A 27549-nucleotide genomic window follows, 5' to 3' on the forward strand; every position below is an offset into this window, starting at 1 on the left:
AAATTTGAGCCAGTAAAACCAAAATTAAATTTATTCAAAATCCTTAGCTCACATACCTTGCCTAAAATCAGTCTTTTCATTAGTCATGTCAAGCCTCATTTGCTATATTTTCCAGAGATTGACAAGGAGAGAGCCCTCTCCGGACCTGGTAGGGCTAGCTACCAGGTTAAGCGTGGTTTGATGTTACTCTAGACCTGCCTTTCTCAACCTGAGGTAAATTTAGGCCCTAACACATTCAAGGATCACTACAGTAAGGACCACACATCATTGGTCAGGGGTAGGTTTCCTAAAAAAATGTACGTATGATTAGTGATTACATTTGAATTTTGAGTATCATATCTGACATATGTTTTTTCAAGACAACGTAATTATATGCAGTGTCTTGGTTATATCTCTATGTCTCTATATGTCACAATTAGTTTTTAGATGTCATATTCTTGATACTACACATTTGATGCTACATATTCTGGATGCTACACCAAGTCTTCTAAATCTATATGATGTTGTAAGTTCATGTTACTTTTCTTGTCATAGTTGATAGAATCGTCTCTATTGTTGTACTTAGAACTTGGTCCATAAAAAGTCTAGGGTTTGTCATCAGTTTTTATTGTATATATCTTTAGGTTAATTTTGGATATAGTCTTGCATATGGTCCATGCCTATATCAAGACTAGGGGAATTTGTCTACTGCTACAACAAGTCAACAAAAAAAGTGAGAAGCACACTTCAAGTATGCACTATAATTTTAACTTGTATTTATTCATTATTATGCACTTACATGTGTTTTGTAGGCAGAGGTAAGTTGAAGGGTATTTTTTTTTGTTTTGGGATTGGTTTTTCCAAGAAAATTTTGCATGCAGGTAGAAGAATATTCAAGTACAACATTAAGAAAGAATTCAAGAAAAGAAGTATGAAATCAAAGGAAAAATTGCATTGGGGAATCCTTGAAGACATGACAACCATCTAGATATCATGAAGTATTGTTAAGGCCAAGAGTCATCATTGTAAATCTGTAATAGAGTCATTTATAAAAGATTCATCATTGTAAAAGAGTCATTTGTAAAAGAGTCATCATTGCAAATATTGTAAAAGAGTCATTTATGAAAGATTCATTCTGCCTAGAGTCGAAGAGGTAGTGTTGCGAGGTATAGGAGTCATTGTTCGGATGATGGCATGGAATCCTTGATGACAAGCACAAGAAAACCATTGTACATCTTATTGTATCGTGGATTGTTATCCATGGTTTGGGAATCCATATTCTTGTATTATTTCAGTCATTAAGGGTGGCAGGGAGGTTCTAGGAAGGTGTACTAAGTCACATATAGGTTGGGGTATGTGAACACTTAAGGGTAGTAGGGTGGTGCTAGGGCATGTTATGGCTCGCTAGGGTGTTGGGTAATGCATTAAGTTGATTACTGAAGAAGCGAGGGCATTGGGGTGTCCTTCCAGTGGGAACTGGAGAAGAATGCTTTTATAAAGTTCTAGGAAGTTGTTGCTGTCATTTCAGTTGGGGCTGAAGAGTAAAGAATTTATTAAAAATCATTCGGTGGTTTTTTACCCAGAGGGGGTTTTCCACCTAAAATTCACGTTCCTACTGTGTTATTTTATTTACTATCATTACCGCATAAACATTAATAATAATTTAATATTAACTAATGCCCTAAAAATATTGAAAAGTACTAATTGCTAAGGAATACTGATTCACTCCCCCTCTCAGTATTTCCAACATATCGTTAGATCAAAAGAAATAGATACCAACATATAACATACTGACACAAATTCATGTAAGCAAAGGAATATAGATTTCCATTAATTATGAAAGGAAACAATACAATTATAATCTTTCACCTCCAAGTCTCTTCTCCACAATCTGACAGAGTTTCCCCACTATATCCAAAAAATGAGCATGAAGAGTAGTAGACCAATGGAAAAATAACTCACAAGCTATAGCAACATAATCTCAAAATCTAAGTCTCAATCCTAGCTCTCCAAAACTAGTTGACCCTCTCAGATGGTCCATTATAAATAGGAAGAAGAGACGTCCCGGGAGGATGTATCCAAACACTTAGGACAAAGTGATCCAAGTCTAGGTGTGACAAAGGACCCTTCCAAGACCTTTTACTTTCATGATGTGTTAAATTGCATTTTTAAAAGAACATAAATGAATACATGTGCATGTTGTAAAAAAGAGGAACTTATCAATAATCAAGACACATGAAAACGTAAGACGTTGATAACAGAGTTCGTCTAGGAGGGACTACGTCTTCGGGCCCCAGTGTCAAGATGGCGTAGGTCGCTGCATTAAGTGTTGTCAATAATGATGATGCACACAAAAGATGTTAAAATTGGCAACCAGGGCGAAAATTCATGTGGGTCATCTTATTCATGGCTAATAATATCTTTATTAGATTCCTCTCATCGAGAGGTGTAGGATTGATATAAACATCATCCAATTCCGATAAGTATTCATGGAGATATGAATTTATTTTGATTCTGGAATTATTATCAAGCCGACCTACAACTCATGTAGGCTCAAAAGCCCAACAGTCGCATATATTCACCCACCAACGTTGTGTATAAATATAAGAGGAATTTTCCTCATTTGGACTCACTCATCTCATCACATCTCTCTCTCTCTACTGCGCAGATATGAGTCTCTTCTCTACTACGCTGAAATGGGTCTCTCTCTCTCACACATGTGAAGCCGGAAGCCGTTGAAACTGAAGCCGCAACTGCAGAAGTAAAGATTGACTTGTGTGGCCTAGAATATCTCCTCTTTGGAACCGCATTGTAGGTTCATCTGAACCTCCTTTGAAAGCCGCAAATTTTGGTGGTGGAATGAAGTCAATCCGACGAACAGTTTGCAAGATATCGACTGCCCTAGTTTGAAGCCGGAAACTGCTGAAACTGAAGCTGCAAATGCAGAAGTAAAGATTGACTTGCGTGGCCTAGAAGATCTCCTCTTTGGAACTGCGATGTAGGTTCATCTGAACCTCCTTTGAAAGCCGCAACTTTTGGTGGTGGAATGAAGTCAATCCGACGAACGGTTTGCAAGATATCGACTGCCCTAGTTTGAAGCCGGAAACTGCTGAAACTGAAGCTGCAACTGCAGAAGTAAATATTGACTTGCATGGCCTAGAATATCTCCTCTTTGGAACTGTGTTGTAGGTTCATCTGAACCTCTTTTGGAAGCCAAAGCTTTTGGTGGTGGAATGAAGTCAATCCGACGAACGGTTTGCAAAATATCGACTGCCCTAGTTTGAAGCCAGAAACTGCTGAAACTGAAGGTGCAACTGCAGAAGTAAAGATTGACTTGCGTGGCCTAGAAGATCTCCTCATCTGAACTGCACTATAGGTTCATCTGAACTTCCTCTGGAAGCTGAAACTTTTGGTGGTGGAATGAAGTCAATCTGACTGTCGGTTTGTGAGATATGGTCTACCCTAGTTTGATAATGAAGCCGCTAATGCTGATGCTACTGATCTAGGGTTTGCTACTGCTGATGTGAATCAGATTTATTGTACTATTTCTCTCTGCTGAATTATTGAAGATAAAAGAAGATTTGATCAAAGGGTTTTCCCACACATTGTGGGGTTTGTCCCTGGCTAGCCGCCACATCTTGTGTCTCTTGTCTTGGCTTGTTTTCTGTCGATCGTTTAATGTTCTATCTGCACTTTACTTTATGTACATGTGATTGCTAATCGGTGGAATATAATAAGAAAAAGAAGTAAAGTGTTATAAGCATAGAACATACCATAACTTAACATGGTATCAGAGCTGAGGTGAAGACAAAGCCCGAGCAAGAGCAAGAGAAATCATCGAAGAGAATATTGGCAAGGCTATCCTAAAAGAACTATGGGGTCCTCAACACTCTTTCCTGCTGAAGACAAGCTCCGTGAGAAAGCTGACTATCACGGATGGAAGATGTCTATCGATCTAACCCTTGAGAATCAAGGAGTGTTGGATCATGTGAGAGGCAATATTGTTGAGCCTCCATCAAATGCATCCACTGCTGCCTGGAACAAATGAAAAAATGGAGAAGTCAAAACAATAGAAGATCATCTGAGACTCTATCGACAAGCACTTGGTGGCCTACATCTCTGAACTGGACACCTCCAAGGAAATCTACGATAGACTGGTGAGTTTATTTAAAGTTAATGATGCAAATCAAGTTTTGTTTCTTAGAAATAAGCTGAGGGAAATCAAGAAGGGTAAAGATGAAAGTATGCAAGCATACTTCTTAAGAATCACCGAGATCAAGAACGATCTCCTATCTATTGGGGAAACTATTACTGACAAAGAAATGGCACTCACAACTCTTGGAGGATTGCCATTTGAATGGTATGTGTTTAGGACTACTATTTTGAACTATAATATAATTCCTGGTTTCAAGGAATTAATGGCTAGATGCATTCAAGAAGAAACAAGGGAAGAAGTGCAAGAAATGCCCATGCCTAAAGGTCCTCCTGCTGCTTTTTCTTCTCATTCAAAGAAACGAAATAATTCCGGGACTAAATCAAAAGGAAAGGCTGGACCTAAGGCTAGAAGAAAATGACGATGTTACATTTGTGATAAAGCAAGTCACTATGTATGAGATCATGAGCATCATGATGAATGAGATCATGGACATAAAGGGCAACATGAGATCATGAACATATAGGATAGCATGATGATGATGCACACTAGTTTGAGCAGCATTATGATGTATAAAATCATGGACATGGGTAGCATGATGATAATCACGATTAGAGAAGCATGGTACAGTATGCAGTGGTGCAACTCGAAATCCCTCTGATGGCAATCAAAGGAATGACAAATTCAACAGCAAAGGTAAGAGGAGAGCTGGGAATCAAGGAAGAGGACAAGCATTCAAGAAGGCTAGAAATTCTAGGATGTATTAAATGCACCTGACCGCAAAAGGAACCTAGTGTCCATCTTGGCAATGGAAGACAAAGGCTACAAGTTAACCTTCAACAATGGAAAGTTATGTATATGGAAAAATAATGTTAAAGATGCCTTTACTCTTGGGTTTAGTGTTGATTCATTATATCAGGTCGATGGAAGTCTGCTAGGTGTCATGTCTTGTGATACAACTCTTTAGTCCGAACTTTGGCATCGGAGGTTTTCCCACCTTCATTTCAAAGCTCTACCCGATGTAAGACAGATGGTAATAGGGATGCCCAAATTCCAAGTAGAGAAAGAAGGTGTATGTCCGGGATGTGCCAAAGGAAAGCTCAAAAGGGGCCATTACCCTCAAGCCAAAGCAAGACCTTCGATATATTACAATTGGTTTACTCAGGCATACCCGAGGTTGGCATTAAGAGGGAGACTACTACACCACATAATCTTGAACAAAATGGTGTGGCAGAAAGGAAGAACCACACAATTATGGAAGCTGTCCGGGCCATGCTACATGATCAAAGTCTTCCTAAGTTTCTATGGGCTGAAGCTGCAAACACTGCCGTATATGTACAAAATCGATGCCCTCATCAAGCATTGGGTTCCAAAACTCCTGAAGAAATGTTCACCACCGGTCATGATGTCACCTTTGACAAAGATATGGATCTCAGCAAGGTGGACAATCTGCTGACTTTGAGTAGCTCTCAAGAAGCCGACACCAGGGAACCGAAAGAAAAGGATGATGAATCAATGCCTGATGTAGAAGAACCCATGGATCTGATTGATCCTCATCCACATGAGCCTTCCTCTTTGAGGAAGAGGCCTTCATGGCTTAGGGGGATACTTGATGATGCTGAAGGACATGCTGCACCCTGAGGAACCTTCCATCAAAGTAAGAAACTTAACAGGTATCAGGGATACCTGACCATCATGAGCACGATCATACAAAATGAACCTTCATCATTCTCAAATGTCATCAAGCATTAACTATGGAAGGATGCTATGACCATAGAATATGATTCTATTATGGAGAATGATGTCTGGGAAGTAGTTCCCTGACCCTGGACAAGACTGTTGTTACTTCCAAATGGCTTTACAAGATAAAGCATGCAACAGATGGAAGCACGGAAAAGTATAAGGCTCATTTTGTTGCTCGAGGTTTCTCCCTAAAGGAAGGTATAGACTATGATGAGATAGTTGCACCTGTTGCCAGATATACGACCATCTGCTCGATCATAGCCCTTGTGGCTTCACAAGGATGGAACCTACATCAGATGGATGTTAAGACCACGTTCTTGCATGGTTCTATCAAAGAAGAGGTCTATGTGGAGCAACCCGAAGGATTTGAGATTTATGATTGAAAATCTCATGTATGCAGGTTGAAGAAGGCTCTCTATGGCCTGAAGCAAGCACCCCGAGCATGGTATGAGAGGATCGATAACTACTTGATGAAGCTGGGATTCACTAGGAGTGAAGCTGATCCTAACCTTTACTTTAAGGTTGAATATGACAAGCCTCTCATACTGGTGTTGTATGTGGATGTACTGGTGTTGTATGTGGATGACCTCTTTCTAACAGGTGCAGACCCTCTCATTCACAAATGTAAGAGGGAGCTGGCCTCTGAATTTGAAATGAAAGACCTAGGACTGATGCACTACTTCCTAGGACTTGAAGTGTGGCGAAAGCCAGGAGAAATTTTCCTATCTCAAGGAAAATATGTGGTGAAGATATTGGAAAGATTCAGAATGGTGGACTGCAAGCCTGTAACTACTCCAATGGAGCTTGACTTCAAGAAGTTAAGCGGTAGTGCTGCTGGACCTGTTTTATGAAATGCTATCAAGTATCGACAACTCGTCGGAGCATTAATGTTCTTAGTGAACTCCCATCCAGATATATGCTTTGCAGTCAACACGTTGAGCCAGCATATGGTTGAACCCCACCACAGACACTAGATTGGTGCCAGGAATCTTCTGAGATGTCTTTAGGACGCAATCTCTCATGGATTAAGATACACTGCCGGAGATGTGAGACTACTTGGATATACTGATGTTGATTGGGCAGGCAGTGTGGTGGACTGTAAGAGCACTTCCGAGTACTGTTTCACCTTGGGATCTGCTTCGATATCCTGGATGAGCAAGAAGCAGAAGTCGGTGGCTTTGAGCACCGCCAAAGCAGGATATATTGTTGCTAACATGACCTCGTGTGAGGTAGTCTGGTTGCGAAAGCTCTTCAGTGAGCTGTTTGGATTTACATTGGATACCACTGTGATTCTCTGTAACAACTAGAGGTGGGATTCGATTATTGAGGAATCCCATATTCGTCAATTGCTCCAGCAGATAGACATCATCTGAGATATCGTAAGTTGATGAGCAAGGAAGCTCCATCACATTAAGATGATGTACAGGTTGATACACCTTGTCAAAGCCCCGAGGAAAGATCTAAACTATGATTTTCCCAAACGACTTGGAGTCGGCAACAAACCCTTGTACAAGGGTCCTGCATGTTGCATACATTGAGCTTTGGGAGCTCTGAGGGCTTGCGGTTCCTACTGGAGCAACATATGACCACAGGGTGACTCACCCTCCCCTGGTGGTGCACACTGGAACAAGATAATTCGCTCTCTTGTGGGACAAGATGATTCGATCTCTTGTGGAACAGGATGATTCGCTCTCCTATGTAGCAGGGTGATTAGTTCTCCTGTGAGGCCTGGATTGATGTGTTCTCCATGGCGATTGTAGCAGGATTGATGTGTTCTCCTGTGAGGCCTGGATTGATGTGTTCTCCATGGCGATTGTAGCAGGATTGATGTGTTCTCCTGTGAGGACAGGATTGATTAGTTCTCCTATCGAGGCATCCTACCCATGCAGTCTGGGACTCATGGGAAGTACCTCTCATCTTATCAATGAGCAGAGAAATGAAGTTAGGGACCATAGTAGTACCAATGGACGCATCGTTGTAACTACCGTACTCCCTATGCTAGGATGACCTCCATTGATCTGGGATCAATGATACTGGTCTGGGACCAGTGGTAGGAGTTGTACCATACTATGACGCTGACTTCGGGTCGGTTGAGACTGGTCTGGGATCAATGGTACATACTCTGAGACTGACTTTGAGTCAGTGGAGGATGATATTGGTCTGGGACCATTGGAGTTGTACTCACTATGACGCTGACTTTGGGTTGGTTGAGACTGGTCTGGGACCAGTTGTACATACTCTGAGACTGACTTTGAGTCAGTATGATACATCCTCGATCATTTCTTCTTCTTCATAATTCGGACAAAAGCAGAGTAGAACAGAACAATGCAAGAGCAGAGTAGAATAGAACAAAACAGTATAGATCAGTGCAGGGCAGAACAAGACAAAGAGAACAGGAAAAATAGAGCAGAGCAGGGCAAGTGTCAGGCTGTACAAGGCAGTGCATTTGATGGATGAATAGTAACGACCAATAGACAGATTGCAGATGAAGTTCTCCATGGTTGAGAGGGAGTGTTAAAATTGACAACCAGGGAAAAACTTCATGTGGGTCATCTTATTCATGGCTAATAATATTTTTATTAGATTCCTCTCATCGAGAGGTGTAGGATTGATATAAAGATCATCCAATTCCGATAAGTATTCATGGAGATATGAATTTATTTTGATTATGGAATTATTATCAAGCCGACCTACAACTCATGTAGGCTCAGAAGCCCAACAGTCGCATCTATTCACCCACCAACGTTGTGTATAAATATAAGAGGACTTTTCCTCATTTGGACTCACTCATCTCATCACATCTCTCTCTCTCTACTGCGCAGATATGAGTCTCTTCTCTACTGTGCTGAAATGGGTCTCTCTCTCTCACACATGTGAAGCCGGAAGCTGTTGAAACTGAAGCTGCAACTGCAGAAGTAAAGATTGACTTGCATGGCCTAGAATATCTCCTCTTTTGAACTGTGTTGTAGGTTCATCTGAACTTCCTTTGAAAGCCACAACTTTTGGTGGTGGAATGAAGTCAATCCGACGAATGGTTTGCAAGATATCCACTGCCCTAGTTTGAAGCCGGAAACTGCTGAAACTGAAGCTGCAACTACAGAAGTAAAAATTGACTTGCGTGGCCTAGAAGATCTCCTCTTTGGAACTTCACTATAGGTTCATCTAAACCTCCTTTGAAAGCCGCAACTTTTGGTGGTGGAATGAAGTCAATCCGACGAACGGTTTGCAAGATATCGACTGCCCTAGTTTGAAGCCGGAAACTGCTGAAACTGAAGCTGCAACTGTAGAAGTAAAGATTGACTTGCGTGGCCTAGAATATCTCCTCTTTGGAACTGCGTTGTAGGTTCATCTGAACCTCCTTTGAAAGCCACAACTTTTGGTGGTGGAATGAAGTCAATCCGACGAACGGTTTGCAAGATATCGACTGCCCTAGTTTGAAGCCGGAAACTGTTGAAACTGAAGCTGCAACTGCAGAGGTAAAGATTGACTTGCGTGGCCTAGAAGATCTCCTCATCTGAACTGCACTGTAGGTTCATCTGAACCTCCTCCGGAAGCCAAAACTTTTGGTGGTGGAATGAAGTCAATCCGACTGTCGGTTTGTGAGATATGGTCTTCCCTAGTTTGATAATGAAGCCGCTAATGCTGATGCTACTGATCTAGGGTTTGCTACTGCTGATATGAATCAGATTTATTGTACTATTTCTCTCTGCTGAATTATTGAAGATAAAAGAAGATTTGATCAAAGGGCTTCCCCACACATTGTGGGGTTTGTCCCTGGCTAGCCGCCACATCTTGTGTCTCTTGTCTTGGCTTGTTTTCTGTCGATCGTTTAATGTTCTATCTGCACTTTACTTTATGTACATGTGATTGCTAATCGGTGGAATATAATAAGAAAAAGAAGTAAAGTGTTATAAGCATAGAACATACCATAACTTAACAAAAGATGATGTCGTGATCATACAAGGAAAATGCCCTCACACAGGAGTGGCTCTAAGAGATGTTCCACTATAGGAACTCTCAATCAGAAGACTCCTATCAGTATAACATAAAACTCATGCATGATGAGCATCCCACCAATATGGCATAAAAGGGATCTCAAAGCAAAAATGCACGAAGACAACATGAGTATCCCATCAACATACAACAAAAGGATCTCAAAACACAACATGATGTATCATGACAACAAGTACATCATGTGGATGATTCCGCATCACATCAAGCAAGGAATCATGCAAACATGTAAGAAACAAGATCCTGCATCAACATCAATCAAGGATCTGTGCAGCATAATGCATAAAGAAGAAGTACATGAACACTGCATATACCTCACAACCAAGGGCCATCTGAAGAAGCAGATGTCAAACTGCTGAAGTTGTTCAGACCATCGATCTCAAGGAATCGATCGCATGAAAATGACTACTCGCACATGAATGTTAACATCTGCATTCCACTTAGAAAAGTGGCTGAAAAATAAAATGAGAGAATGAGAAAAATGAATGCACCAACAGATTTGTGGTGTCGAATAGTGCAAAATTGACTGTCCAAAATCTAAATTCTAAGAAGTTGAGAATCTAGAGCTCAAGGAATCTTTTAGATTCCCCTGCGATTCCTAAAATATTCTGCTCCATGTGTGGATTGAAAATCTGCAACTCAAATGGAGAATCTGACCTCGATATTGCGATCCCTCACGAAAACTGTGAAAAACAAGTATAAACTTAACTATATTCCGACATGGCAAAATTTTACCTCCTCGGGAAAATTTCAAGGCTCATGGTTTCACTCCCTATTTTTGCAGCAATCATGGTTCCACATGCATTCAAAAAAATGACCGAAAAATGCAAAACTATGATGGAGAAACAAACAGCGCCATTGCATTTGTGGCAACGAGAGGTGTTAAATCCATATAAAATTTGTCAAAATTTGACAAAGTGGAAATTTGGCCCTCTTGCAAAATTCATGGTTCCTGCATTAAAAATTAATTAATTTGCCTTGATTTGCTTGCCCTTTCCTGGTTCCTCCATCTCTATCTCGAACTAAATAAATTCTGGGTTTATATAATTTTTTGTGGTTGGAGTTAACAAGAAAGTGGTTTAGATGAGTTAGTTAGGCTCCATTTATTAAGGGGGAGGTTAGATGGTCAAATCTTTCCTCCTCCCATTTTATAACCAAAATTCGTTCAAAATATAATTTTTTTGTTTAAGCATGGGGGGTTGGGTCCGCATTGGGCAGCCTTCCCACATACTCCGCACTTCTGTTTGAACGGTGGTATATCTAGGAGCATTGTTGTTTGCGGTGGTAAGGTAGAGGGTTGGGTTCGCGCCCTAAGGGTTGGCCCACCCTTAATACACTTGTGCGGGTAGTTCCATGGGAGGGGGTCTAGGGTTATGGCCCACCCTTGGGGTTGGTGGCCCCCACCCCCTTTATTTATATATTTTTTTGTTCTAATAACAACCAATGCACCATTTTTTTAAAATTCGAAATTTAGGCCGTGGGAGTCAAATTAACGACCCCACCATTTTGCCTGGAATACAACCCTATTGGCTGGAATCCTGTGGCCAGAAAAATTCCAAATTGTGGCCTCCTTAAGCTGCCTAGTCATAAAAAAATCAACCCAACTTTGACTACTTCTAACTTTCGCATCTGAACTCGGATTGATGAACCGTTCACATTGCCACAATTAGGAAGACGAGATCTACGCTCTGGTCTAGGTTCAAGGATAATCCAAACACTTTGATTTTTGAGCTTCCCTGAGTCCTCCTTGTCTTGTGTGTGTCTTTGGAGCCACCTGCATCACAAAGAGAAGTCATAAACACTTCTAAGAGATAAGTCCTGGCCAGGTCAAATAAATGAGAAATTGAATTGATCTCGAAGGGACTAAGGCACTCTAGAACACATACCCAGTCACTGGCACTGAAAGGGGAAAAAGGTCCCTGGTCGCTCCCATAAAGGAGACCTAAGAGTGAATATGAGCCCATAGTCTCTCCCAGAGGTTATTGTGTGAGTGACTTTGGGTCAAACTAAAAGAAAAAGAGTCCTGAGTCTGGAAAAAGTCAGTTAGACTCAAGTATTGAGGGTCACTGACCTAGAGGGGTAAAATAGGTTGATAACAGATGCCCCCTACTATATGAGGTCAGAAGAGAAGTTGATGGCCAAAATAAATTATGATAAAACTCAGAGGTCAAAATTTGAGTGAGGAAACAAAGTGAGGACTAGGGATAGAACAAGTTTGGAGCTGAAGTCTCATCTGCATTGATAAAATTCCTTAGGCAGGCATACCCATGCTCAGTCATAAGAAAATACTAAACATGGATGCCATGAAATGAACTACGGATCCATGAAATGAAATGCTAAAACATGGCCATGGAGACATACACGGTGGATCCATGTGATGCAATAGATAGAGCATAGCCACTAGCAAATACAATGTAGATATATGTCACAATATACGTCAATGGAAGTATGAACACATGACAGATAGAGAAGTGTCCTAAATAGCCCTCAAAGTACATAAATGATACATAACTCCAACACAACCTAGGAAGGATGCCATATAAGAGTCAGATGTCTCTAACCTAGGGTCTTTGACATAACCTTGATGGTACTAATCTACATCATGTGAATAAATGAGTTGAGGTAAAACATGGTAGAAACCACTTGATTACTAGCCAATGAGGTAAAGTAGTAACAAACACAAGGGAGTGCATCAATGAGGAAAATGGACCCCAAGGTACCTAGTACATTCCATTAAGTGTGAATAGATGAGCCGATGTAGAAGACTAGTGAACTCAATCAAATAGGAGCCAATGATGTAAACCCACTTTCGATCACGAGGAAGCCGACCACTGAGATCTGTAAGCTCCAAGGTACTACCGAATCCTAGATCAAACTACTGGATAATGAGTTGATGTCAACAAGAAAATAGATGTCGAAGGAGGGCCTTGATGTATCCCCCATCAATCGACATGGAATAGACCAGGATAATGTGATGAATGGATGAAATAATAAAGTAATGAAGTACAACTGACACGGGCATGGCCAACTCAAAAAGATCAACAGGCTACTACAGATGGCTGAACCAAGATGAGACTTCCCTTGAACACGTAACGACATGACATAAGAGTGACTTAGTAGCATTAGTAATGATCACCATGTGATATCATGTAATGACATAGGAGGCATCGAAGCATGCTCCATATGACTGGAAGAGTAACAAGTTGAAGGCATAAAGAGACTCATATGGATGGTACAGCTCCTAGGAAAGCTAAAACCCAACTGTGATATAATAAGAGAGACAAGTGCCATATTCAAGGGTGATGCAACTAACGCAACCATTTGTATGACTAAAGGAAAAATATGTTCCCTCCCTTCTCTTTTTATCAGCCCATTTTCTGTAAAGTTGTCCCCCAAGCCTAGAAAAGAGATAAAAGTATACAAGGGGAAACCTCTTAGCCCAATAGTCTAGGGTATTCCTTTTTCATAACCTATCTATCCCATTCCGGAAAAGGGTTAAACTTATACTGGGTAGACGTCCCTTCAAATGCTTTTACGAGCATGAAGGAAACAAGTTCACTTGACAATCTTTTCTAAATTAGAGAGTCTAAAAAGAGCTTAAAGAAAACTCCTCTTGGAGGAACGAGTGGTATAGAGGACGTCTACTAGTTCCAATAATGTTGGAAATTCTCATGACATAATGAGGACAAGAGGTTGACTAATGGGACCACTCAGTGCAACGACTCCTCCAAGAAAGGGTAAAAAACAAAGTGGAGGCGAATGGTCATCCAAGCAGATGATGATGATGGAAAAAAGGATCCATGGCTCAAATTGTGAAAAAATGATGATAGAAGATTAGCAATCTCAAGGGTTGAAAATGGTGGAATCATCCTAAGGTAAAGACATAAATGAGACAAAGAAGAGAACATGTGGCTCAGATTCTACGTAATGGCAGCTTAGAAGGAGTAATTCCAAGGAGTAAAAACTGACTACATGGACACCAACTCGGTAAAAGGGTGCTAACTAGGGTATCCATGAGAAGGTAAGATCTACCACTAAGTGAAAACATGCATAAATGAAAGTAGTTAAAGTTGTAACTTGACGGGGTTGGACCTGAGACCTAAATATGGCATTGACGATCAATAATGCATCGGTGATGGTGATATATAACCTAGCCCTATATGACAGTATGAGGAAACATACCTACAGCCCAATGGATGTCGTAATAGAAACATCACCCTATCCCATAAAAGCAATATATCAAGACTAGACCCATGGTTGAATCACATAAGAAAAGACATAAACATGGATGAGGTAAAAACAGGACCATGTATTTTTTCGTTTTTATTTTATTTATAATTTTTTGGATCTTTACGGAATTAAAAATACTAGCATCACACTCGAAACCAAAAATAGATAAAGGATCACACTCCTATGTAAAATACATAAAATCATAACGCAATCCAGTAGGTCACGCTAAAGTGTGCCCACAATCAACCACAAACCAAGGGTTTCTATACCTGAACTCATGGATGAGTGGAGATATGGCTCACCAATGTGGGGCCATGCCAAAGGAAAGATAGTTGGCCAATACTGAAAGGTTGACCATGTTAGGGACATTCTAACATAGTCATATTCTCGAAATTAACTTGACGACATAAGGGAGGAGAAAGATATAAAAGGGGTACAAGAAGCTTGTCAACATGTGGAAATGAAGTAGGAAATTTTTTAGAAAGTTCGGTAGTAGAATCCCAAGACTTGACCCGATCAATGGGTGGAACTTCCAAGGAGGGCTAAGGAGATGCCCCCTCGGTCAATTCAAGACTTAATATTGTAATCTCCACGTGTTATAAATTGGGGAAAATAGAGGCAGAAAGAGGCATAACCTCCTTATGATGATCAATTGGTAGATCCATGACCTCCAAGTTGACTAACTAGGGAGGCTCGCCGTCAAGTGAGTCATGTGGAACAAGTGGAGGGGTAACCTGTGTGGGAAAAATAACTCGATCATATTCCATATTGGGATGGATTTTATAACCAAAGTTAGGAGGTATTGACAGTATTGTCGAAGAGGCAATCCCTTCCACAAGGGGTGGTGGAGGATGCTGACTATCTTGATCAACTTCCAAAATAAAAGTTGACACAACCCAAGGATCAGGAGGTTGATTGGGCACATTGGTGTGTGAAGAGATCATATGGAAGCAGGAAGTGGTAGGAGGCTTTTTGGGTGGAGGGACTAGAGGAGAAACCCCCATAAGAGTGGAAATTTTGATCGAGGTGATCTCCCACGAGTGGTACAAAATTTTCAGCAGTGGAAATCTGAGCAAATGGCATGTGGAAGTCAAGTTGATCGATAGTGACAATCTTGCTTTCATGAGGAAAGAAAATCAAATAGAAAACAAATGAGATGACTACGGTCATTGCATAAAACAAACTACGACTAAGAAGTAGGTTCTAATCTAACATGGTGTCGACAACCTTGACATCAACATGGACATTTTGTGCCTAATTCGATGGAAAAATTCGGAAGAACCCCCTTTTGTACAAAGTTGTGTTTGTCAAAGTCTTCGAGAGTCATGCTAGATGTGGTGAGCACCAGAGAGCCAAGAGACTTCTAGCAGGATATAGACATAACACATGTGGAAGAGCCCTCATCTACCAAAGTGTGATGAATATTTCGATGCTAAATACACACAATGATCTGCAAATAAATATGATGGGAGAGGCAGGGAGCATATTTATCAGCATTAAAAGATATGAGATTAGATTCAAACAAGTCAACTCCACCAATGGAAGACAACAAGGCTTTGCACTACTGAGGGCATCTTTGTAAGACCTCCATGGCAGACATGCCACAAAGAGCATGGGCCAGATCTTAGACAATACTATAATGCTGAGTGGACGTACTAGAAATATTGTGTGTTGTTTGTTGAAGAACACCCTTGGGAGGGCGATAGATAGGTTCCATGGACTTATCAAAAGTGAGAGGTCCAATGGAGGTAGGTGGAGTTGATGAGTCCTTAGAGGGAGAAATCCACTCAGGAACATCGTAAGATTTGCCTAGTGTAGTCACATTGACATCTTCGTTACACATGAAGATGGATGAATTATAAGACTATGACCCCTCGTTGCCCCCTTATGGAGGTTGAGCAGGTTGAGCAACCATATGTTGTTGGGGTTGTGTAAGGAATGGATGAGTCAAAACAACAAGTTGTTGAGTAGATGGTGGTGAAAGAAGCTTGTGGACTTCATCCATTCGAGGGCATTCATGAGTAAGGTGGTCACCTTGACAAATTTTGTAGGGGAACTTAACTTTATAGTGATGTTCACTAGTGCCCCCTCTCTGACTTTGAGGGTTCGGTTGAGACTCCTGAGCATTTTGATTCTTTTTTTATTTCTCTTATTATTATTTTTACTATCGGATTATTGGTTGTTATTCGGTTGAGTGGAATTCACCATAAGAACATTGGTGGAATGCTCAGTAGGAGGTGCTTTAGCAGAGCCAGATGCACTTGCTAGGGGTTGAGATGTAACAATCAATTGCCCAAGATGAGTAGAAAGTTGGCTCATAGAATCGAAAACAAACTTGATCACACCATCGACTTGTGAGCTAGGAACAACTTTGGGAGGGTCAACGAAAGGCCTAGGGGAATTAGGAAATACTTCGTACTATGAATAGATGAGATCTAAATGTTTGGAAGCTAAACTAGCTTGTTCCTCAGTCATAGCTCGAAACATAGACACGTCCTTGGATGTATGAGGTCAAAGAGATAGAATGAACCATTTACGTAAGATCTCATCAGGTAAACTAACCACATGTGACAATGTCACTCATGAATATGATTAGATATCAACATGGAATTCTCTTGATTGAAATTGGACAAGAGGTCAAAGTCGATATCATACCGAATAGGTAATTGGAAGTGTGTCAAGAAAGTTTGAGCAAGGGAGGCAAAGTCACCATAGGATGAGGTATCTAACTTGATGTATCACTTTACAACATCCCCATTCAGCGTACGTTGGAAACATCCACCAAATAATTCGATGAACACCATAAATAATAAGTGGTAATATGCATGGATGGATTCTCCCCAAGCTTTCATTCAAACTTGGGAATATCATACGGTAATTTGGCAGGCATAGGTGGCCACCAGGGATCATGAAGGATGGGATCATTAGTTAATTTTGCCAAATACGCTAAATAGATAGAAGATAAAAAATGATTTTGAAGCTAACTAAATGGGTCATAGGTAGGAGAAGCCCCTGACCAACTGTGTGGTCCCCCCATATAAGGAGTGGAGTGATGCACATGCTGGTGAAGAAAAGGGTTTTCCCTAACATAGGACTGCTATGGGCCATCATGATTCGTAAATGGATGTTGGCCCCCAGGGTAAGTACTACCAGAGAGAAAAGGACCCCCAAAAGTATGGTTGTTGATGGGGTTGTACCTAGGGATATAAGAAGTACCACTTTGTAAAATAGGGCTGACGTAAGGGGGATAACCCATGTGAGAAATGGTACTAGCAGTGGGGTTTCCCCTAGGTAACCTAGCCCCTCTAATAAAAGTACTGGTAGGTGGTACCCCTCCAAAGAGAGAATTGTACCAACCTTGTGAAATACTAGAAGCAGTGTTGCCCTAAGGATGACTATGGAAAACTGGTGATCGACGCCACATACTACTAGAAGTAACCATGCCTATTTGAGGGACAGGAATAGTTGGTTGGGAAAAATTTGGTGTAAAGATTCTTGAACCTACCAATTGACTAGACTGAGGTGCTATGGTTGGCATAGGAGATGGTGTAGGCATGGAAACATTCAAGAAATTTGTAGGAGTCATAGAATAAACTGGTGGAATGACCTAATAAGAAGTAAGATGTGTGGATGGAGGAGTGGGTATAGCCACACTAATAGGTGGAAATAATGTCATGGCAACTGATGCTACTAATGTGGAAGGTAAGGATGTCTCCGACTCCATCATAGGGTAAAGTACGGATAAAGGCACGTGAGTGTAGGTGAGTGTCGAACTGTCATGATTTAGCCGTAATAAATATAGCCCTAAAGGACTAGGTATAGATTCCAAGACAATGTGTTGGTCTAAGTCTTGAGCACCGACAGGCACTCTCCATGTAGGGGTAACAATTCCACCTCATTCAGGAGGAAACCATGAATACAACATGAATGTCGATGAAAAATTCAGCCAGGGTGATAACTCATAATTGAAATTAAATTATGTGAGTGCAAACACTCAAAGGCCAAAACTACTAACTTGGACCAGACAACACAAAATAGAAACATCCTAGAATATATCACATGCAAACTAAAATACAAAGAAGCTAGTGGAGGAACAATTATACTAGCGAACTGCTTCTCAACCCTTTTATCTACAAACTTAGTGCAAGTGACCTTATTAGCCATGGGGCACCATACGAGAGGACTAAGAGAGTATGAATAATATCTATCTTGGGTACATAGATGATGAACATTACCCTGCACCTATGTATGAGCCCTAAGAATATAGGCCACTATGGTCACCACGTACAATAACACAACCTGGGGGGAGAGTCGCAGGACAAATCCACAGGAAAGGGAAAAAGACTTAACCACAAAAAGGATCTGAGACCGAAACCCCCTTGAGGGTTTCCTCCCAAGTGATCCCCAAGTGAAAATGACATCATTGGTATATCTGGAGATTCTATTATATCGCACCACCCAAAACTAAGTGAAATGGGTTGTGTCACCTAGCCTAGCCCAAGTGTGACCTCGTACTTAACCCTCTTGTGAAAATGGTTCCCCATACAACATTATTACAAATAGATTTAACTCCCTACTACAAGCTACAAATTTGATTTTGAAGGTCTTAGAGAAGTTATCTCAAAATCCTATCTCCAAGACCCTAGCCTAAGCTAGTGTTGGTGTACTACCAGTGAAAGTAAAAGATAAATCTAGTTAATTTTATTATCATGTTGATTTTAGTGGATGTTGTCTACATAAACGGGATGCGGCATGAAATTGAGATGGTGTGAATGACCCTTAGTGAGTCATCCTAATGCAGCTATATGCAATTTTTCAATTTTCAATTCGATGAATGCTAACTACGGGAGGATAAGGGCCTTCTAACACACCAATGCCTATTATGATGCACATCTTCATGAATCTTATTGAATGAAATTTATCCTAATTTTTTTGAATTAATGACCCAAAATAAAACAAGAAGGAAAACCAAAACAACCGAAAAGAATCCAAAGGAAAATACTCCCAAACATGAACACAAAGCATTCCAAAAGCATCACAGTTAGGAAAACAAATCCCAATCAAATAAACAAACTGGAAGTAATCAAGTCGAGAGCCAAAAGTGAAAAAGGGAGGGCAATGTAATCAATCTAGGGTTGTAGCACAATGGCCTAATCAAGTCCAATGGTCTACAAAGGTCACAACCCAACCCTAGAGGCAAAAATTCCTAAACAAGGTCAAATGAGGATGCTATAATACAATTAAAACACACTCAAGAGAATTGTTTTAGATGGCAAATGAAAAACTAGTCACAACACCACCAAATGTGACCAAAATAACCCAAATAAGAGAAAAAATGCTTAACAAGAGACAACAATAATGAATGGAAGTGACAAAATTATGTCAATAAGATGTGGATCAAGCCTAGTAGTCACTAATAGAATCCAATCAGGTATGAAATTGAGACCTAGAGGCAAAAATCAAGCCTCAACCTAAAGAATCCGAAAGAGGCTTCAAAGACAATTGGAAATTCTAAAAGAAATAGAAAACTTTGGACAGGGAATATCAGACCATATACATGCAGCTGTTGATTAGTAATAAAAAACCATAAATCAAACAAACCTATAATGAGATCAGTAAATAACAAGAGAGCCTAAGCCCAATCAAAGACAAAAAAGCTCCCTTGATGATAAGTGATTGATCTAAGGGAAACTAATGAATAACAATAGATTTGGAACAAACCCAGAAGATGAGTAGGGGCCCAGATTGAGCAAGAACAAGGGTGAAGAAACTTAGAACATATCAAGGCCCTTTCTAGGGCTTAAAAGCCTAGTCACTAGAACAATACTGGATTAGAGTGACCAGGGCCGCTCTCACCATATCAAAAAAAGAGCGACTAGAAACCTTGGTCACATGGATGACTCTCTGTGTGAGAAACCGAGAGAAAAACTAAAAAATTCCCTAAAATCTCGCTCTCAAGGAGAGAAACAAGAGAAACACATAGACAATAACACTGAAAATAACCTAGAAAAGTCGAAACAAGTAGGAAAACTCAACAAAACAAGCCAGAGATAAATCAATCAAAGACAAAGGAAAAAATAACACAAAGAAATTATGCTCTCATTGAAAGCACGACTTCTGTTGCAGCTAAATTGGCAAGAAGTTTTTGCTCCATGATATTGTGTCCAAATCATATCACGAGAGAAAGTAGAATAGAATCAATGGAACAATAATCCAATTCGAATTCCAAAGGCTCAATGGTGCAACAAGAATTCGTATCTATGCTATAAAGATAAGAGATTACTAAATGAAGACAACAAGTGATCTGCCGTGGAAGATCATTATATCAAAAGCAATAGATACCAACATATAACATACTGAACAAAAAACAATGTAAACTTTGAAATGGGAACTGATACTGTTAACCGTTTTGTAGAGATAGCAAAAAGGTGACCCGATTTTGAAAAGGGGTGATGCAGAACACATATGTTTTTTTTAGAGCATAGTTTTTGGCACAACAATTTTTTTTTATGTACATTGCATTTTAGAATGGTAGTGATTTTGATGCCGATTTAAAAGAGTGGTAATTCTACACCATGCCCTTTTTTTAAAATGATTTTTATTTTTACTTTTAATTTTATAATGTATGAAATGTAAATAATTATTTTGTAAATTTAATAATTTTTGAAGTGGTATTCTTCTTCATATTTTCTTGTTTTTATTTAATTTTATTTTTTTTGTAGTGAGGTTTTTATTGTTTTGCATATTTAAAGAAGAAGGTTGATATTTTGAATTTTTCAATATTCTACATATTTATACATTGTTAATTAATTTTTCAATCCACATGAAATAATTGTCTCTTAAAAACAATATTTTTTAACAATTGACATAAAAATAACCATTTTTAAAATAAATATAACTAAAAAACTACACGTTTTGATAATTTCTTGCTAGAAAATGACATGTCAAAATCACAATTTTTATAGGAAAATTTTAACTAAAAATGATTCAATAATGGTTTTTTTTAATGAATTTCATGTCAAAAATATAATAATAATCATTTTTTTCAAAAAATAATTATTAACTTAAAAATTAATGCGAAAATCACATAATACACATATTGAACGCATAAAAGACTTAATTGAGTGTATATTCTTCTCATAAAATGTCAGAGTGAAAACATTACTGTTAAGTTATGGTATGTTCTATGCTTATAACAGTTTACTTCTTTTTCTTATTATATTCCACCAATTAGCAATCACATGTATATAAAGTAAAGTGCAGATAGAACATTAAACGATCGAGAGAAAACAAGCCAAGACAAGAGACACAAGATGTGGAGGCTAGCCAGGGACAAACCCCACAATGTGTGGGGAAACCCTTTGATCAAATCTTCTTTTATCTTCAATAATTCAGCAGAGAGAAATAGTACAATAAATCTGATTCATATCAGCAGTAGCAAACCCTAGATCAGCAGCATCAGCATTAGTGGCTTCATTATCAAACTAGGGTAGACGATATCTCACAAACCGACCGTCGGATTGACTTCATTCCACCACCAAAAGTTTCGGCTTCCAGAGGAGGTTCAGATGAACCTATAGTGCAGTTCAGATGAGGAGATCTTCTAGGCCACGCAAGTCAATCTTTACTTCTGCAGTTGCAGCTTCAGTTTCAGCAGTTTCCGGCTTCAAACTAGGGCAGTCGATATCTTGCAAACCGTTTGTCGGATTGACTTCATTCCACCACCAAAAGTTGCGGCTTTCAAAGGAGGTTCAGATGAACCTACAACGCAGTTCCAAAGAGGAGATCTTCTAGGCCACGCAATTCAATCTTTACTTCTGCAGTTGCAGCTTCAAATTCAACAGCTTCCGGCTTCACATGTGTGAGAGAGAGAGACCCATTTCAGCGCAGTAGAGAAGAGACTCATATCTGAGCAGTAGAGAGAGAGAGATGTGATGAGATGAGTGAGTCCAAATGAGGAAACGTCCTCTTATATTTATACACAACATTGGTGGGTGAATAGATGTGACTGTTGGGCTTCTGAGCCTACATGAGTTGTAGGTCGGCTTGATAATAATTCCATAATCAAAATAAATTCATATCTCCATGAATACTTATCGGAATTGGATGATCTTTATATCAATCCTACACCTCTCGACGAGAGGAATCTAATAAAAATATTATTAGCCATGAATAAGATGACCCACATGAAGTTTTGCCCTGGTTGCCAATTTTAACACTCCCTCTCAACTATGGAGAACTTCATCTCCAATCCGTCTATCGGTCGTTGCTATTCATCCATCAAATGCACTGCCTTGTACAGCCTGACCCTTGCCCTGCTCTGCTCTATTTTGCCTGTTCTGATTTGCCTTGTTTTGCCCTGCACTGATCTGTACTGTTTTGTTTTGTTCTGCTCTGCTCTTGCATTGTTCTGTTCTACTCTGCTTTTGTCTGAATTATGAAGAAGAAGAAATGATCGAGGATGTATCATACTAACTCAAAGTCAGTCTCAGAGTATGTACCACTGGTCCCAGACCAGTCTCAACCAACCCAAAGTCAGTGTCATAGTGAGTACAACTCCATTGGTCCCAGACCAATATCATCCTCCACTGACTCAAAGTCAGTCTCAGAGTATGTACCACTGATCCCAAAACAGTCTCAACCGACCCGAAGTCAGCGTCATAGTATGGCACAACTCCTACCACTGGTCCTAGACTAGTATCATTGATCCCAGATCAATGGAGGTCATCCTAGCATAGGGAGTACGATAGTTACAACGATGCATCCATCAGTACTACTATGGTCCCTAATGTCATTTCCCTGCTCATTGATCAGATGAGAGGTACTTCCCATGAGTCCCAGACTTCATGGGTAGGATGCCTCGACAGGAGAACTAATCAATCCTGTCCTCACAGGAGAACACATCAATCCTGCTACAATTTCCATGGAGAACACATCAATCCAGGCTGCCATGGAGAACACATCAATCCAGGCCTCACAAGAGAACTAATCATCCTGCTACACAGGAGAGCGAATCATCCTGTCCCATAGGAGAGCGAATCATCTTGTTCCAGTGTGCACCACCAGGGGAGGGTGAGTCACCCTATGGTCATATGTTGCTCCAGTAATAACCGCAAGCCCTCAGAGCTCCCAGAGCTCAATGTATGCAACATGCAGGACCCTTGTACAAGGGTTTCTTGCCGACTCCAAGTCGTTTGGGAAAATCACAGATTAGATCTTTCCTCGGGACTTTGACAAGGTGTATCAACCTGTACATCATCTTAATGCGATGGAGCCTCCTTGCTCATCAACTTACCATATCCCAGATGATGTCTATCTGCTGGAGCAATCGACGAATACAGGATTCCTCAATAATCGAATCCCACCTCTGGTTGTTATAGAGAATCACAGTGGTATCCAATGTAAATCCAAACAGCTCACTGAAGAGCTTTCACAACAAGACTGCCTCACACGAGGTCATGCTAGCAGCAATATATTCTGCTTCGGCGGTGCTCAAAGCCACCAACTTCTACTTCCTGCTCATCCAGGATATCGAAGAAGATCCCAAGGTGAAACAGCACCTGGAAGTGCTCTTACGGTCCACCACATTTCCTGCCCAATCAACATCAGTATATCCAAGTAGTCTTACATCTCCGGCAGTGTATCTTAACCCATTGTACCATGAAGATATCTCAGAAGATTCTTGGCATCAATCCAGTGAGGCTCAACCAAATATGAGCTCAGAATTCTAACTGCAAAACATATGTTCGAACGGAGGTTGACCAAGAACATCAATGCGAATGAGTTTTTGAAAATCAGAGGCATTCCCCAAGTTTGGTCCGACATCACTACCATATAACTTCTACTCGAGGTAGTCACAGGCTTGCAGTCCATCATACCAAATCTTTCGAATATCTTTACCACATATTTTCCTTGAGATAGGAAAATTTCCTTTGGCTTCTGCCATACTTCAATTCCTTGGTCCTTCATTTCAAATTCAGAAGCCAACTCCCTCTTACATTTGTGAATGAGAGGGTATGCACCTGTTAGAAAGAGGTCATCCACATAGAACACCAGTATGAGAGGCTTGTCATCTTCAACCTTAAAGTAAAGGTCAGGATCGACTTCACTCCAGTGAATCCCAGCTTCATCAAGTAGCTATCGATCCTCTCATACCATGCTCGGGGTGCTTGCTTCAGCCCATAGAGAGCTTTCTTCAACCTGCATACATGATATTTTCGATCATAAATCTCAAATCCTTCAGGTTGCTCCACGTAGACCTCTTCTTTGATCGAGCCATGCAAGAACGCAGTCTTGACATCCATCTGATGTAGGTTCCATCCTTGTGAAGCGACAAGGGCTATGATCGAGCGGATGGTCATATATCTGGCAACAGGTGCAAATATCTCATCATAGTCTATACCTTCCTTTTGGGAGAAACCTCGAGCAACAAAACGAGCCTTATACTTTTCCGTGCTTCCATATGCTGCATGCTTTATCTTGTAAAGCCATTTGGAAGTAACAACAGTCTTGTCCTGGGGTCTGGGAACTACTTCCCAAACATCATTCTTTATGATAGACTCATATTCTTCGGTCATTGCATCCTTCCATACTTGATGCTTGACGGCATCTGAGAATGACGAAGGCTCATTTTGTATGATCGTGCTCATGATGGTCAGGCATCCCTAATACCTGTTAAGTTTCTTACTTTGATGGAAGGTTCCTCAGTGTGTAGCATGTCCTTCAGCATCATCAAGTATCCCCCTAAGCCATGAAGGCATCTTCCTAGAAGAGGAAGGCTCATGTGGATGAGGATCAATCGGATCCATGGTTTTTTCTACATCAGGCATTGATTCATCATCCTTTTCTTTCGGTTCCCTGGTGTCAGCTTCTTGAGAGCTCCTCAAAGTCGGAAGATTGATCACCTTGCTGAGAGCCATATCTTCGTCAAAGGTGACATCATGACTAATTATGACTTCCCTTTAACCGGCTACATAGATTCTATAGCCTTTAGTATTTTCACCATAGCCCACGAAAATTCCCTTCTTTCCAGATGCTCCCAATTTATTTCTTTTCTCTTTCAGCACATGAAAGTATACAGGGCTTCCAAAAATTTTAAAATGAGAAACATCAGGTTTCTTACCGGTGAATTTTTCTTCAGGAGTCTTGGAACCCAATGCTTGATGAGGGCATCGATTTTGTACATATACGGCAGTGTTTGCAGCTTCATCCCATAGAAACTTTTGAATTCTTTGAACATGTAGCATGGCCCAGACAGCTTCCATCATCGTGTGGTTCTTCCTTCCCACCACACCATTTTGCTCAGGAGTATGTGGTGTAGTAGTCTCCCTCTTAATTCCAACATCAGGTATGCCTGAGTAAACCAATTGTAATATATCGGAGGTCTTGCTTTGGCTTGAGGGGAATGGTCCCCTTTTGAGCTTTCCTTTGGCACATCCTAGACATACACCTTCTTTCTCTACTTGGAACTCGGGCATCCCTGTTACCATCTGTCTTACATCGGGTAGAGCTTTGTAATGAAGGTGGGAAAACCTCCGATGCCAAAGTTCGAACTGAAGCATTGTGTTGCAAGACATGACTCCTAGCGGACTTCCATCGACCTGATATAATGAATCAACACTAAACCCAAGAGTAAAGGCATCTTTAACACTATTTTTCCATATACATACCTTGTCATTGCTGAAGGTTACCTTGTAGCCTCTGTCTTCCATTGCCAAGATGGACACTAGGTTCCTTTTGAGGTCAGGTGCATTTAATACATCATGGACTTTCTAGCCTTCTTGAATGGTTGTCCTCTTTCTCGATCTCTAGCTCTCCTCTTACCTTTGCTGTTGAATTTTTCATTCCTTTGATTTGCCATCAGAGGGATTTTGATCATCGCCCTGGTGTGAGTCCTTTCTTTTCTTTGCATGAGAAGAAAAGGCAGCAGGAGGACCTTTAGGCATGGGCATTTCTTGCACTTCTTCCCTTGTTTCTTCTTGAATGCATCTAGCCATTAATTCCTCGAAACCAGGAATTACATTATAGTTCAGAAGAGTAGTCCTGAACACATACCATTCATATGGTAATCCTCCAAGAGTTGTGAGTGCCATTTCTCTATCAGTAATAGTTTCCCCAATAGATAGGAGATCGTTCTTGATCTCGGTGATTCTTAAGAAGTATGCTTGCATACTTTCATCTTTACCCTTCTTGATTTCCCTCAACTTATTTCTAAGAAACAAAACTTGATTTGCATCATTAACTTTAAATAAACTCACCAATCTGCCATAGATTTCCTTGGAGGTGTCTAGATCAGAGATGTAGGCCACCAAGCGCTTGTCGATAGAGTCCTGGATGATCTTCTTTGTTTTGACTTCTCCATTTTTCCATTTGTTCCAGGTAGCAGCAGATGCATTTGATGAAGGCTCAACAATATTGCCTCTTACATGGTCCAGCACTCCTTGATCTTCAAGGGATAGATTGATAGACATCTTCCATCTGTGATAGTAAGCTTTCTCACGGAGCTTATCTTCGGCAGGAAAGAGTGTTGAGGACCCCATAGTTCTTTTAGGATAGCCTTGCCAATCTTCTCTTCGATGATTGCTCTTGCTCTTGCTTGGGCTTTGTCTTCACCTCAGCTCTGATACCATGTTAAGTTATGGTATGTTCTATTCTTATAACAGTTTACTTCTATTTCTTATTATATTCCACCGATTAGCAATCACATGTATATAAAGTAAAGTGCAGATAGAACATTAAACGATCGACAGAAAACAAGCCAAGACAAGAGACACAAGATGTGGCATCTAGCCAGGGACAAACCCCACAATGTGTGGGGAAACCCTTTGATCAAATATTCTTTTATCTTCAATAATTTAGCAGAGAGAAATAGTACAATAAATCTGATTCATATCAGCAGTAGCAAACCCTAGATCAGTAACATCAACATGAGCGGCTTCATTATCAAACTAGGGCAGACGATATCTCACAAACCGACCGTCGGATTGAATTCATTCCACCACCAAAAGTTTCAGCTTCCAGAGGAGGTCCAGATGAACCTACATCGCAGTTCAGATGAGGAGATCTTCTAGGCCACGCAAGTCAATCTTTACTTCTGCAGTTGCAACTTCAGTTTCAACAGTTTCCGGCTTCAAACTAGGGCAGTCAATATCTTGCAAACCGTTCGTCGGATTGACTTCATTCCACCACCAAAAGTTGTGGCTTTCAAAGGAGGTTCAGATGAACCTACAGTGTAGTTCCAAAAAGGAGATCTTCTAGGCCACGCAAGTCAATCTTTACTTCTGCAGTTGCAACTTCAAATTCAACAGCTTCCTGCTTCACATGTCTGAGAGAGAGAGACCCATTTCAGCGCAGTAGAGAAGAGACTCATATCTGCGCAGTAGAGAGAGAGAGAGATGTGATGAGATGAGTGAGTCCAAATGAGGAAAAGTCCT

The sequence above is a fragment of the Pinus tabuliformis genome, chromosome 9 (genome assembly GCF_031772625.1).
Source record: "Pinus tabuliformis cultivar Carrire ecotype Pingquan chromosome 9, CPIR1, whole genome shotgun sequence".
NCBI lineage: Eukaryota > Viridiplantae > Streptophyta > Pinopsida > Pinales > Pinaceae > Pinus > Pinus tabuliformis.